Source organism: Puma concolor, chromosome C2 (genome assembly GCF_028749965.1).
Source record: "Puma concolor isolate L17-30 chromosome C2, mPumCon1.1.hap2, whole genome shotgun sequence".
Taxonomy (NCBI): Eukaryota; Metazoa; Chordata; class Mammalia; order Carnivora; family Felidae; genus Puma; species Puma concolor.
Genome location: NC_141675.1, coordinates 118,754,770 through 118,769,855, shown reverse-complemented (window position 1 = coordinate 118,769,855; position 15,086 = coordinate 118,754,770). Strand labels below are relative to the sequence as shown.

At 38.1% G+C, this 15,086-nt stretch overlaps 1 protein-coding gene across 1 annotated transcript in view; it reads left to right on the top strand.

The window, feature by feature from the left end:
• Positions 1-15,086, top strand: part of CSNK2A2IP (casein kinase 2 subunit alpha' interacting protein) — a 538,834-nt gene that overhangs the window by 517,800 nt on the left and 5,948 nt on the right. The gene's annotated exons all lie outside the window — the stretch shown is intronic.

The window sequence follows — 15,086 nt, the reverse complement described above, 5'->3', positions numbered from 1 at the left end:
CTGGTAAAAGCTTGACAAAGCGTTAGACTGGGAAATGGAGAGCTACCTTCTAAACTGAGCTTTGACAGGAAGAGGTGTGTGACCTTGGAAAAGTTACTGAATATCTCTGGGCTTTTTCCTCCTTATCCAAAAGGTTTTGGGTGTTGGATGACATGACAAGTAAAGTGCTTTGATATATTTTATTATAGTACCCAGTTTGGAGGACGTAGCACAAGAAACATACCCTAAAAGACAATTTCCATTTAAATCTTTCTTCTTTCCCTGTTTCTCAGTCTTTTGTGATAAGGCAATGTTGCGAAATAATAATCAACATGCTTTCCACCCCATGACACTGCTCATCCTCTCCCATTTTTACTGACTCCTTGCAGCCCTGGAGAGCTAATCAGTTTACTATAGTCACAAGGGGACATTTTGATGACAGCCAGAGAAATCTGATAGACTGGGTCAAAGTATAACATTTCAAAGAATATTTGAAAAGCACTTTTTAATTTTTTTTTTTTCAACGTTTATTTATTTTTGGCACAGAGAGAGACAGAGCATGAACGGGCGAGGGGCAGAGAGAGAGGGAGACACAGAATCGGAAACAGGCTCCAGGCTCTGAGCCATCAGCCCAGAGCCCGACGCGGGGCTCGAACTCACGGACCGTGAGATCGTGACCTGGTTGAAGTCGGACACTTAACCGACTGCGCCACCCAGGCGCCCCTGAAAAGCACTTTTTAAAATTTATTTACACATTTACATGTGTATGCATTTATCTATGTATGCATGTATTTTGCATTTCAGAAGAAATACCAACATCCTGTGTTTCTAGAGCAAGGAAAAGCAAGACAGTTAGATGCCAAAGTTCTCTGGTCCAACCACATCCCTCAAATGCCTAGAGAACCCTACATATGTTTTTGGCAATTCAAGCATGTGGAGACTTCTATTAAACTTGACCCTTTGGTACCTGAGAGCAGAGCAGCCTGGCCGAAGTTTCCACATCGCCTAGACAGAGGAGCAGTAATGGAATAATAGCTGTATTGGTGACCAAGGGCTGGGAGGTCTTAGGCAACCATTCCATGATTCCTGAATTAACTAGGAGGGCATCTGAATTTTTCTCACCATACCTTGTGGATGGACACGAGATTTCCCCTACCCAATCCTAGGCAGGAAGTTAATGAACTTTCTGTTGGTATGAACAAATTTTGCAAGTGGGATCTAGGTATTTGATAAAGAATATAGTTTGAATATATTGAGTATCTTTGACTGGCTATCTGATGAGAACAGAAATGCCAGCAGATGCCAGTATAAGGGGTTGGCCTTCCTGGATGATAGAATAAATCTGTGCATCCCAGGGATATTGATGTTCATAGGCACTGACCAGACCTTCTCAGTTCCACTCCTTCCTTATAACATGACGCTACTCCAGAAGTCCCAGGGATTGAGAGACCAACTCAGAGAGAAAAGAGTGTAGGGGAAAACACCTCCATGTTATGCATATAATTTGCCTGATCCCATGTCTGGCACATAGTAGGCTCTCAGTAAATTGTTAATTGTTATTGGTTACAACATTATTATTAATATTACTCAGAAACTAAATACTAAGTGTATTTATAACTATTTTACATATTTTAGTTGATTTGATTTGATTTTAAAAAAAGCTTCTCTGGAGGAAGATATTATATTTATGTACAAATACAGATTTTACTAATTTTGCAGGTATTTGATATTGGCTACAAAAAATCAAATATAAGATATAGGTGTTATAGAAATATGCTGCTTCTATGGAGTATCTACATGAACACACTAAAAAAAAAACTTGCTGAGCCTGAAATACTAAAATGCACAGCAATAATGGTGAAAATGGCACCATAAATTAACTTTATGAATTGAATCACCTATGCTTTGGGGGAAAAAAAAACTCTTAGAGATTGTAATGATCATCAGATAAAAACAGAATGAATGTTGAAATAAACTGATTATATCTCAGAATTCTTTTCCTTCCCTCAACTCAAAGCAATAGCTCTCGTAGATATTGACACATGAAATCGCTGATAACAAAATAAAAATATGGGCCAGAAAATAGATTTGGGAAGCATCGGTCTTTTGCTCTTTCTCAAAATACAGACATAACTGATGTGTCAAGAGTGGGGCTGACAGTGACGGTGTAGCATCTGACAGCTCAAACACAGTTTACTCATCGGCCTGATGCCACCAAGCCCGATATGGCAGGATTCCACCATAAAAATATGCCTGCTATCTTGAAATTAGAAGAATTGGCTTTTGCCTTTATGTGATTGCAGGTGGTTATTATGATAATTGGTTAATAATAATGTAGTTATTATTATTATTGGTTGCCACTTAATCTACAACTTCAAGGCCAATATACAAACCCTCAGTTTCCCAAATGTGAAGGATGTGTTTACAATATTATCTCCCTTTGAATATACTCAGTAATAATACAAAATACAAGGGATAAGGGACCATCTTTCAGCAGCACTTCTGAGATCTGTCATATTTCCTCATGTGCTTTAAAATCAAGTTTTGGATTCTAATTTTCTGGCTTACTCAGTTGATTTTCTCTGGTGATGTCAGCACTTCATGGCACGGATGCCAAGTGTTGTTTATGCCTTGCTGTCCTCCAGGGACTTGTAAATCCATCCTGCATCCACAAGCTGTCAGAGGAGAAGAAAAGCACTGGTCACTAATCTTGTCATGATCAACACCGTTTTCAGCACCTTGGTTTACATCTTGGCCTGGATGGGAAGAAGTCAGTAATACAAATGTGAACCTGGGATGCCCTTTCTGTCTTTACCATCAGTGGATCTTCTTTTCTCCCAACATTATTTAAACCATGTTAGACAGGTGTTGCACAAAGTTGAAAACATATCTCTACTAAAGAGCTGTGTGTGTGTGTGTGTGTGTGTGTGTGTGTGTGTGTTAAACAGGCTATTGAACAATTTATTAAGATTTTCTAGGTTCCTCCAGGTGGCTTCTTTTCCCTTTGAATTCTTCTACTTTACTTAACAGCCTGAATATAAAGGGAACGCCTCTGCAGAAAGTGATAGGAACAGCGATAAGACTGAGAGTTCTCTGCTCAAATGGCCCCATTAAATCCACCATTGCCCCCTTGATGGGCCGTGATGGTTCATTTCTTTCAGCAAAGCATACTACCAGTGTTGATGTCATGTTCAATAATCTTGGGCTACTGCTCTAGGGAAAAATATATATATCTTTTCCAAACAGTGAATGTTGAGCTTCAAGGCTTCACATTATTTTCAATCTTTTCATTCTCAGAATGAATAGACACAGATATTCATTTTCTCGTTCTCAACATTTTTTATTAATAATCTTGGCTGTTCTTTTTACCTTCAGATAAAATAATTTGTTCTGAAAGCCATTGAGATAAGAGTTCTTTGTTCACTCACAATGCAGGTGCCCAAACAAGCATTCTTCCAGGAGGGCCCCCTATCTTTAAGAAGAAATATAAGAAACAAACTGTTTAAAAGCAAATATTTTGTAGTCATCACTTCAAACTAGTTTGAGGCCACTGGCTGATGTTATTACCCGAACAATTTTTTGGACTTGGAAATTCATCATTGTGAAACTTGCTCTTCAACTTTACTTTGTCTTGATGTCAAAAAGCTTTATATTGTAGCTTTATGGCTAAAACCCTAATATTCTGAGATTCCTCAAACTGTTTATGCATAACCATGCTAGGAGAAGTGGCTAAATAGAATGGACTTCATATGACTTTGAACTCAAACTGACTTGCGTTCCAACCCTCCCTCTAACACTTCATAGCTCTGTGATTTTTGGAAAGATATTTAAACTCTGTGTCCCTTAGTTCACTCATCTCAAAAAAGAAAGTAATAATAACTTAATCTTGCAAGGTTTTGTGAGAGGCAAAGGCATTATTTTATTTATAAAGTACCTAGACTAGGGCCTTATATATCGTCAAGCCCCACCATGTATTAACTCTACCTCTTATTCATGAATTTTCCAGCACTCTCACTTACAGGGAGGCCCCTATCATTAGAAGAAAAAAAAAGTTAGGAGATAAATGAACATCCTTTAGGGCATCCTTTAATTAAAGAAGAGATGCACAAAGATATGGTTTGTGGAGAAAGGTGAAGTATATGTATACCTTATACCATGTATATGGGCCTATTAATTACTTTTTTTTCTTCATCAGAAATTTTATCAGGTCTCGTTTGGACTCATTGACAGTGGCATCTTCTTCATCTCTTTTGTCTATGCTCCACTGGAGAGCCTACATTTAACCTCAACCCCAAAATAAGCCAGAGCTGATGTTGCTACTTTTTAGCCCTAGAAAATCCGTTAATCCGGTATCATCACCCAGTAAGATCTATGATCAATTCTGACATATATACACTGGTCAGTGATGTAGCTTACAACTGGTTTCCTTTTCACAAAGTATGATCTGTAGTTTCAGTGGTATCTAGTTAAGAAAACAGCTTCCTGAAAGTTCCTCCTGTTCCTTCGGATGACTTACTTTAAACAAACCAAGGCTACTTTGCCAGTGTCCATGCTGGTTTGCCAACAAAGTGACTGCTTTTTTGTATATTGAAAAATTATAAATTGGTTTTCATGCATATATTCTTTTCTACCTTTCATCTCTGGTTGCACTAACTCCAACTCCAGAGATCAAAGAGGGGGTTATTTCAAGAGTATTACATGTTTCTAATTCTTGTTGGAGTCACAGTTGTCATGAGGCATTACTCCAGATTCTCAGGTCGAACTTAGGGTAAAAGGGATCATTTGGAGACATTTTTAGGGAATATCTTAAAAGAGTGAAAAGCTTTGACCTCACGGAAGTGCAAATAAGAACTCTGTTCTAGATGTTTCTGGTTGGCTTCCGTCTGACTTCTCGGACCCCCTCTGTAAGTTCTCTCTCTGATGGGAAGCCATTCTAATCTTGCAGTGACTACAGGAGAAGAATTCTCTCTAAGGTTATATGAAAAACTGTCTGAATACAAAGATTTCTGAGGGAGAGTGTCCCTCTTTTTTTTTTCATATCTAAATCAAAAAAAGTTAAAGACTGCCCCATAGCAATAACCTAATGGGATCCTAAATATTCATATTTGTGGCTACAAGCTCCCAAATGCACTTCTTTGAGTCATTAAAAAAAAAAAAAACAACCCACAGTGTAGCCCTCCAAAGTACTCAATATCTGGCATATTTTTCCTGTGTTCCCCATTGATGCTTTCTTACTGACCTTTCTTTTTTCTTCCAATTTAGAATCAGTTAATCTGTTACTCCAGGGAGGTATGAATTTCCATATTCTGGTTGATTTATATGGATTTCCTGTAAACTGAAGACTGCAGGATGAAATCAATCACTATGATGCCTACAGCAGTGGCTCGGCATAGGATGTGCGAAACACCTGACGTTTTCCATTCTTAGTAGGAGTGAAATAAGACCATGCTATTTTCATGATGCTTCCTGTGCTGGGGAGATTATTTGGAGAATCTCATACTGATAAGAGAAGAATAGATACACACCGTTTTGTGCCTTTAGCTGATGTCTTATGAAGGTGATAAACAAATATCCAAATGTTTTCTCTGACCCTTTTAGGAACTATTGAGCTTACAAGACTTCTGTGGGTAGGAACATGAATTAGTATTCTAGAACCTAAGAAACAGCTATATTAACTCAGTTTAGATAACAGCATAGCATTCACTAGAAAATCTAATAGTTCTGAAATTCTGAGTTACGTTCACATGTTGTGGGAAGAATGTTTAATTTCATTTGTTTTATGTGAGATTATTTTTCTAACAGATCTTTTGAATGTGGGAAATACTATGTATATATTCAGGTACCAAAAATAATATAAATACCCATTGCCAAGATAAAACTGTTTTTAGAAAGCATAAAATGGCACTCTGACAGCAACACCTGATGTTAAAAGTTTGAACAAGTTGCTACCTGACAAAGTGAGAAAAGAGGAAGGGAATCCTAGGAAAGTCACAGCAGAGGTTCCTTCTTTGTAGTTGAACTTTCTGTTTTTTAGTGTCCAAATTTCCATTTGTCATGAAAATGTAAAATTAAACCTCTTCAATGTGCACATTTTAATTTAATACAGGAGAATGTAATTTATTATTTGGCACAGATTTATCGTTGTAAAAAGCTCCCACTGATGTCATGGTGAATTCTGTGCATGAAATGAAGGCAAACAAATGATTCATTTTTCATGAATATTAACCATCAGTGTTACATTCTCCTCACACAGCCATAGAAGGTACTTTACCAAATACTCAGCTGCTCTTAGTTTATGTTTCTTTCCTAAATCCATAAGGTTGAGGAAAGTTTTATTAGAAGTAATGGTATTACCACAAAAAGTAGCACAAGACAAAAATTGCTAAGTTATTTTAATTGCAAAAAATACATGAATTGCAGTGGTGAGGTGATGATAAAATAACCATGATAATCATGTATAAAGGATTACCATGTATAACCTATAATATATTTTAATGCATAGATTGCTTTCCTGTGCCTATTGCTGGGGTAGCATAAAAAAGCTCTTGTTTTCACAGATAGCTGTATCACAGAAACCGAGCCGACTCTCTCTGAATCAACCTTTCTTTCATTCAGCAAACCCTTATGGAGCAGTTATTATGTACTAGGAGTTATGCTGGGCATTTGAGGTACAGCAATAAATAAGATTGACAATGTCACCAATATGTCATGGAACTTATCTTCTAGTGGAAAACACTAGCAATAAACCAACATAAATGGGATAATTATAGATTATAAATATTAACAATGCTGTAAAGTTATTTCTGTTATTGTAATTGAAATCTAGTTGCTTTCTAATGCCTAAGATAAGATAAAATAGAAGATAAGATAAGATAATGAGATGAGATGAGATGGACAACTTTTAAAAAAATCAGTGATTAATTATCTTGGTTATGTTTTATTTCACATATATATATATCCATTTTAGTTTGTTTTGTTTTTCTCTGTGGTTTTTTCAGGTCACCATTTTAATAGGAAATGTTGAGTGAATTTAGCTTCCATTGAGCAATGCAATTTGTGAAATACTTCAGGCTTGTTTTTGTTTCCCAGGGCCACCCTAACAAATTTCCACATACTAGGTGGCTTAGAACAACTGAAATGTATTCTTTTGCATTTCTGGAGGCCAAAAGTCCAAAACCAAGGTTCTGCAGGCTCTCAGGGAGAATCAGCTCCATGCCTGTCTGGTGACTGTGGGCAATCGTTGGTGTTTCCTGGCTGGTGGATGCATCACTCTAATCTCTGCTCCCGGATGTCTTCACTTGTCCTCCCCCTCTGTGTCTCTGTATTTCAAATCTCTCTTTAGTTTCTCTTATAAAAACTACGGTCATTGGGCTTATGGATCTATCTTAATTCAAAACGATCTCTTGATTAATCCTGTAACTGCATACACAAAGGTTAAATTAGGTCAAATTCTGAGGTTCCAAGTGGACATATTTTGAGGAGTACACCATTCAATCCCGTGCTCTTATAAATCAAAATTTTATTCATTCTTGAGCATGTAAACAAGCATCATTAGGTTAATAAATCACTTCTCCTTTCCCTATTTTTAAAAAATTCTAATATATTTTTATTTTGAGAGAGAGAGAGAGAGAGAGAGAGTGGGGAAGGGGCGGAGAGACAATCCCAAGGAGGATCTACACTGTCAGCACAGAGCTCCATGTGGGGCTCGATTTCATGACTCATGAGAGCATGATCTGAGCTAGAATCAAGAGTTCGACGCCTAATCCACTGAACCACCCAGGTGCCCCTCGATCCCCCATTTTAAAATAGAAACTTGTAGCTAGGGATCATGAGCAAGTTACTTATTCTCTCTGTGTCACATGTTCCTCATGTACTGTCATGGGCAGATCCAGCAGGCAAATAATCAGTGAAGACACAGTTGAACTCAACACTACCATGAATCACCTGGATCTACTCGACATTTTTAGAACATTTTATCCAATAACAGCAGAATACACATTCTTCTCAAGGTCATATAGAATATTCATTGCGATAGACCATATCCTAGGCCATATATCACATCTGAACAAATATAAAAGAACAGAAATCATACAAACTATGGTCACAGGCCGTAATGAAACTAGAAATCAATAATAGAAAGGTAGTTGAAAGAAATCCAAAATACTTACAAACAACATGTTTTACATAACATGGGGTCAAAAACTTTCAAGAGAAATCTTAAAATATCTCTAATTAAATTAAAATGAAAATATAGCTTAAAGGAGCACATGGGTGGCTCAGCTAAGCATCCGACTTTTGATTTCAGTTCATGTCATTACCTCGCAGTTCGTGAGATGGAGCCCCATGTTGGGCTCTGCGCTGACAGCAGGGAGCCTGCTTCGGATTCTCTTGCTCCTCTTCTCCCTGCCCCTACCCTGCTTTGCACTCTCTCTCAAAATAAATAAATAAACTTAAAAGAAAAAAGAAAATACAACTTAAAACTTGTAGGATCAGTAATTAGAGAGAAATGTATAGCATTGAGTGCATATATTAGACAGGAAGAAATATCTAAAATCAATCATCTAGGTTTCCACTTTAGGGCATCAGAAAAGGGAAGGCAAATTTAGTCCAAAGTAAGGTAAAAATAATAATAATAATAATAATAATAATAAATAGGCAAGAAGTCAACAAAATTTCAAACAGAAAATTAATAGAAAAGGAAAATTATATGAAAAACAACTTTGATGATCCAGATTTCAATTAAAAAAAACTACAAAAGATAAAAGAAACTTGTAAATAAAAATAAGCACCTAATGTAGAAAATTACAGGAAATGTTGTTAGTCTCATATGTTTTTAAAGGTAAACTAGAATAACATTTTTAGTATAAGAATGTTCAAAATATAGTAGTTGTTTATTAAGATACGTCACCAGTTTTAATTGTGTGATTTGCTATTTGTAAAAATGCTTTGTAAACAATAAAGTGAATATTTTCATTATGACCCTGAGGTTATAAAAAGCTGCTGTCCTGGGGCATATGGTCTCATAAAAACCTACTTATATGTTTTCATGAAATAAGTGTGCCAAATTTTTAGAAATTGGGCAGAAGAACTGTGTCTAGAAGGGCAATCATTTTAGATGATCACGGTTGGTTAATGGCTATAGCTGATCAAGTTTTTAGTCTTGAAACACTTGCCGGTGTTTACTAACAAAGCTATTGCACTTATGTGTAATATACTGATAACAAACATGATAAACTCACTTTGAAAACAATCAGAGTATCAAATGCAAATAGAGTAAAAGAGAGAGAGACAGAGGTGGAATATATGAGAATATAAAATAAAAATTAGTGAGAAAATAGTGTGCAATGGAATAAAGCAAAGAGCTCAGACAGACTTATGAAGAAGTACATAGTAAATATTTGTCTAACTCTTCACTAACTTAGTTTACTCCTGTCCAAATAAGCATTTTTTTTAATGTTTATTTATTCTTTTTTTTTTTTTTTTTTAATTTTTTTTTTTTCAACGTTTATTTATTTTTGGGACAGAGAGAGACAGAGCATGAACGGGGGAGGGGCAGAGAGAGAGGGAGACACAGAATCGGAAACAGGCTCCAGGCTCCGAGCCATCAGCCCAGAGCCCGACGCGGGGCTCGAACTCACGGACCGCGAGATCGTGACCTGGCTGAAGTCGGTCGCTTAACCGACTGCGCCACCCAGGCGCCCCAATGTTTATTTATTCTTGAGAGAGAGGGAGAGACAGAGCATGAGCAGGGGAGGGGCAGAGCGAAAGAGGGACACAGAATCCAGAGCAGGCTCCAGGCTCTAGGCACAGAGCCTGATGCGGTGCCGGGCTTGAACTCACGAACTATGAGATCTGACCTGAGCTGAAGTTGGACACTTAACCGACTGAGCCACCCAGGCGCCCCACCAAATAAGCATTAAATAAGAGTCCAACTGGGACTCAGTTAACTTCTTTTATTATTTCCTGTTCAGGTCTACCACAGCATTTCTGTTAAACTCTGGTTCATCCGTTTGAAATCCAGGTATGATATTTTTAAATAAAACAATATAAAACTGATCCTGTCTCCTTTTAGAAATAGATTGAGCAGTGAGGAAGGCAGACAGACAGACACAGCAGATTATTTAATACATTCAATTTTCTAGTTTTGCCATTGTTAGGCAATATGAATAAAAAATTCTATATATACAACATGAAAGTTATGAATGCAAATATATTCCATTAAGTGAACCACAAAAAAACTGCAAAATAAAATAGAATTAAGTATGAAGTATTCATTATGAGAAAACGAAAAGTGAAAATCGTACAGTGCCTGAAAACAATGCAGAGTAGCAATCATTGGTAGAACAGCTTTGTAAAAGCTACTCGATATACGTTTTAATAATATTTACCGTATCTCTGACATTTCCACCTAATGGCACAAATATCTCACAAGCTGTTGCATGGAAAGATTCTGAGATGGAGATTAGAGAGCAGGGGTTTTACTAGGGAGCACTCTTAGGCTCCACTCCTTTGGGAAAAATGAAATGGACGATGGAGGGAGAAGAGGTTTAATACAGTTTCCATGGAGGTGGCCACCAAACCATCTGAAGCTGGGATAACCCTTCGTACAGATGCTGAATTAGGGAGAGAGTTGTATCTTTACAGCCCCGAGTGGTCATAGGATGTGGGCTGCCTCAGAAAGAAGGCACAACTTTGGGCAGTACACCTGACTTCAGCTGAGGCAATGACAAAACATGGCGTATGGGTGACAACTAGTAATATATTGGCAGTTACAGCAAGTTCATCCTGAAGAGGAACCTGGCAGGTGCCTGTTCCTCACATCACTAGGAACTATTTTGTATATAAATTCAGGGAGCCATTAGTTCAGGGCTCTGGTGAACCTCTCTCCCTGGAGAAAGATGAAGAGGATTGGTGAGAAAAACTATAAATACTGCTGTTTCCTTTGGTATTGGAACCACAAATGTCACTTTTTCTTTCCCCCTCTAATATCCATTATACATTCACTTCAACGTCGAGCAACATGTTTGCTAGTCTCAGGGACATGATGCATAGGCTAATCCCTGAGAAGCGTGGAGCCTTTAGTCCTCATGTCCTTCTGTAGCAGAGATGGTTGCATTGCAATTGACAATTGATCAAGGTGGTATCAAGAAAATCCAAGTATAACACCTGGATATTAAGTTGATTCCTTCCCACAACATAACAGCAGATCCACTGTATACTCCTGGTGATCAGATTCAATGAACTCTGACAATATGGTGACTCTCTCTCTTGCCTCCTTTTTTCCCCTGACCCTGCACCTTGACTGTGCACTCTTAGATTACCATCCCATGCACATTCATGCTGAGTAAGCCCTATAGTTCCCTTGGGGTATTATCCCTTTCCTTCCTTATCAGGCCCTACAGGTCTCCAGTTGTGTTATTTCCTGACTCAACCCCAGTGGCTAAGAGGAGGACTGGGGACAGATCCTGAGGAAGGGGTGAATGTTAATGTGTATGAGGGAAAACTCCCCACTATCTTAAAACAAGGAAGGGGCTGATGGCCCTAAATTAGGAAGTGAGCCATTGCTTCAGTTTTAAGGGTTCTGGGGATTTGGGGGACTCCAAGTTTATGGGTCAAATCCACCCAGATGTCCCCCTCCCATGAGTCAAGATGGACTCCTTTCCTAATCAGGACCTTGGATTTAGCATAACTGAACTGATTAGGTTGAGAGTTAAACTGTCTTTGGAGCTCTGTTATTCCTTTGAATAAGTTCTGGAGCTAATCTCCAGTTTTCTCTGATGACAGCTGCAAGAAGTGAAAGCCTTTTTATCTGTTAAAAAAAAATGTTCTAGTTTTCACACTTGGCTTTCAAATGTCAATTAATTACTACTCTGAACCTTTCCATTTCTCTTCCTAAGGTAATAACGCTTAGCACCCCACCCAGTTACAAGTGCTTTAGAGCCACCTTTTTATTTCTCACATGTCTAACATGTGCAACCAGCTAGTGTCATCCTTTCTACCAGTACACCACCCTGGGTGAAAGTCGTAACAATTGCAATGTTACTTTGTGCCAGGGACTGTCTGTACTCCACCTACTACCATCTCCTCTATACATCTCATGAGTTGTTTCATGAAAAAAGATGCTGAGAGATCAGAATGTAAGAGTTTTATTAGAAAGAACTCTTTCTAATAACTCCTTTGGAAATAAATGAAGCAGACTCCGTAGAAGGAGAAGAAATGGAATGCAGTCTCCATGGTGGTGGCCACCAAACCATTTGGGGTCATTGCCAGACAAGAAGCAGGCAATCTGGTTTCGAAAGCTCATCTCTGGTCTGTTTCCTCAGATGACTACCAGCACTAACTATCTCTGTTTGGGCTCTCCAGGAAGCAGATTCTGAGATGGAAATCCTCACACAGGAGATTTTCTAGCAACTGCTCTTGAGATTAACTCTGAGGGAAGAGAAGCAAAGAAAGCAGAGTTAGTAAGAGCAAAAAGTTGAGATCTGATATAATTTTAGTAGATACTTCAGTTGACCATACATGGAAAACTAAACTGGCATGGCTTTTCAGAATTATCTTAAATTTGGGGAAAATGGGTCAGGTCTTTATCAATCATTGATCATCATCTATCATTGATCAATATGTAGCACCCTGCATAGGCAGCATACATTTGGGCAAGATGGTTGTCTTCAGTTATAGTAATCCTCAGAGGAGGTTGAGAGCTGAGGTCTATAGATAGGAGGTACAGAATGAATTATTCATTCTTGCAAGAAAATCTGGGTGGTGTTACCACGATGTTAACCAAACTGGTAGATTATGTTGTTACTCAGTTTTAAGGCAAGAAAACCTCGGAAAATCCTCAACGGTCTATCAAAAATAAGAAACCCATGCCAAATATTCTCTTTCTGTCCATGTGAAGTCATTTGGTTCCTGGTTGTAGTTAGCCAAAGGAGAACTCAGGTAGAAGTAGAAAAGAGAGCAAACAATACATTCTATTAATTCTCTTAGGTCCTCCTTTAAAAGCAAATCACTGATCTTTGCAAGGCAACCAACTCTAGTGATGCTTTCTCTTTCTTGGTTGAAGTGACCTCCCCACCACACACACATTCCAAACAGGGTTGGCATCTGCTCCTATGCTGCTGTTTCTTGCCCTCTCCTTGTATTTCCTTCTCAACTGTCCCCACCTTAGTCATAGGTCCAGCTGCAAATCATTTCTCTCAAGTCATTCCATCTGGAGCCCATCCTTGTTTCTTATTGGGACCCTGACTTACACAAACATCTTTCCTAATATTATCAGTGGTCTGTAAACTCCCTTAGGCTACGTCTGTGCCTGATTTGTCTTTGTGTCCCTAAGGTACTCCAAGTGTTCTATAGGCATGCAGTAATTGTGTTATTTCAAAAATATGCATAGGATTTTTATTTATAACAATACTCATATCATTTGAGGTTCTGATAACTTCCTGTTTGTCAAGTTTGAAAATCTTAAATGCGGCAACATTTCCTACATATTTTAGTTATAAATAAAATACTGGGTTCTCAGTTACTTGGGCCTTATTAGAGAATGCATAGACCCTTAACTGGATTGTGAGAAGCTACTCAAGATGGTCCACTAGAAGTTGCTTGGTTTCTCGGGGTCTTGTTTCTTCATCGAAGTAATAACCAAATGAGATAAAATATCACTAAATGCCTTGCAGCTCTAGTCTTTTTTAGTTCTCTAAATGAAGAAAGTTGCAAAATGAGCATATTGCTCGGAATTTTTATTTTGTATGCTTTTTAACTCCTGAGTCATTGAACTTTTTTTTTTTTTACAGGTAATGTTCTAGGCTATTGATTATCATTTCCTACCTTTTAATGGATGGGAGGAAACTGAGAAATGGACAATGTCATTGAGATTTTGGCAAAGACAACAACATAAGGTTTATAAATACTGCATTTTGTACTTTGGTGAAATGGCCATTGCTCAAAGCTAATGGTTTTGGCAGCCCTGGATGGCCCAATGTTGATTGACTGACATAAAGGTCAACTGCTTAATTTATGAGCTGTCCTTCCAGAATAAAGACACTGACACTGACCTGACGGCAAAAGAAGTTGCCATTGAAACTGTAGATACAATAGTGATGACAGTTTTAAAAGAATCTATTCACCTTCTTTTGATCCCTGCCTCTTGTGATCAATGACACTCAAGCCTGGTCAAGATTAGGAACAGACATTTCTGTGGCTGTCAAACAAATTGAGGCCAAGTTGCTACAAAGCATTATTAACATCATCTGTATTCTGAACTAGCCACACATAGACGACGCCCTAGACTGCAGACAAGTTCAGGATGGCATTTTCTATTGGTTCTCAACTGCTTAAACAAGAATCCACTCTCTCTGGAAATTAAAAATTATTTAAAAATTCCAGCCTAGAAGATAATTGTACCCCCCCCCCCCCCCCCGGGGCACCTGAGTGGCTCAGTTGGTTAAGCATCCAACTCTTAGTTTTGGCTCAGGTCATCATCTCACATTTCTTGGGTTCAAGCCCCACGTTGGGCTCTTTGCTGACAGTGCAGAACCTGCTTAGGATTCTGTCTCTCCCTCTCTCTCTGTTCCTCCCCTGTTCACACCCCCCCCCATCTCTCTCTCTCTCTATCTCAAAATAAATTAATAAACATTTAAAAACTTTTTATATCACAATGATATCACAAATCTCACCCTATGCTGTTTTGGATATTCTCATTGAACTGATGATGGTAATTAATGAAAATTGGTAACTATCAATGAATAAAACTTGAATTCCTTGAATTTTTGGAGAAAGGAACAGAAAATTTAAATGATACTTCCTCAGTCTAGGCACTAATGACATGTGGCCCAAGTAATTTATTGTTGCAGGAAGGTTGTCCTGTGCATTTTAGAATATTTAGCAGCATCACTGGTTTTTATCCAGCAGATGCTCTCTTAGCAACCTTCCTCAGTTGTGATGACCAAAAATGCCATGAAATATCCCCTCGGGGGCAAAATGACCATAGGTAAGAAACTACTGATTCAATTAATAAATATTTTATTTATTTATTTTTTTAACGTTTATTTATTTTTGAGACAGAGAAAGAGCATGAACAGGGAAGGGGCAGAGAGAGAGGGAGACACAGA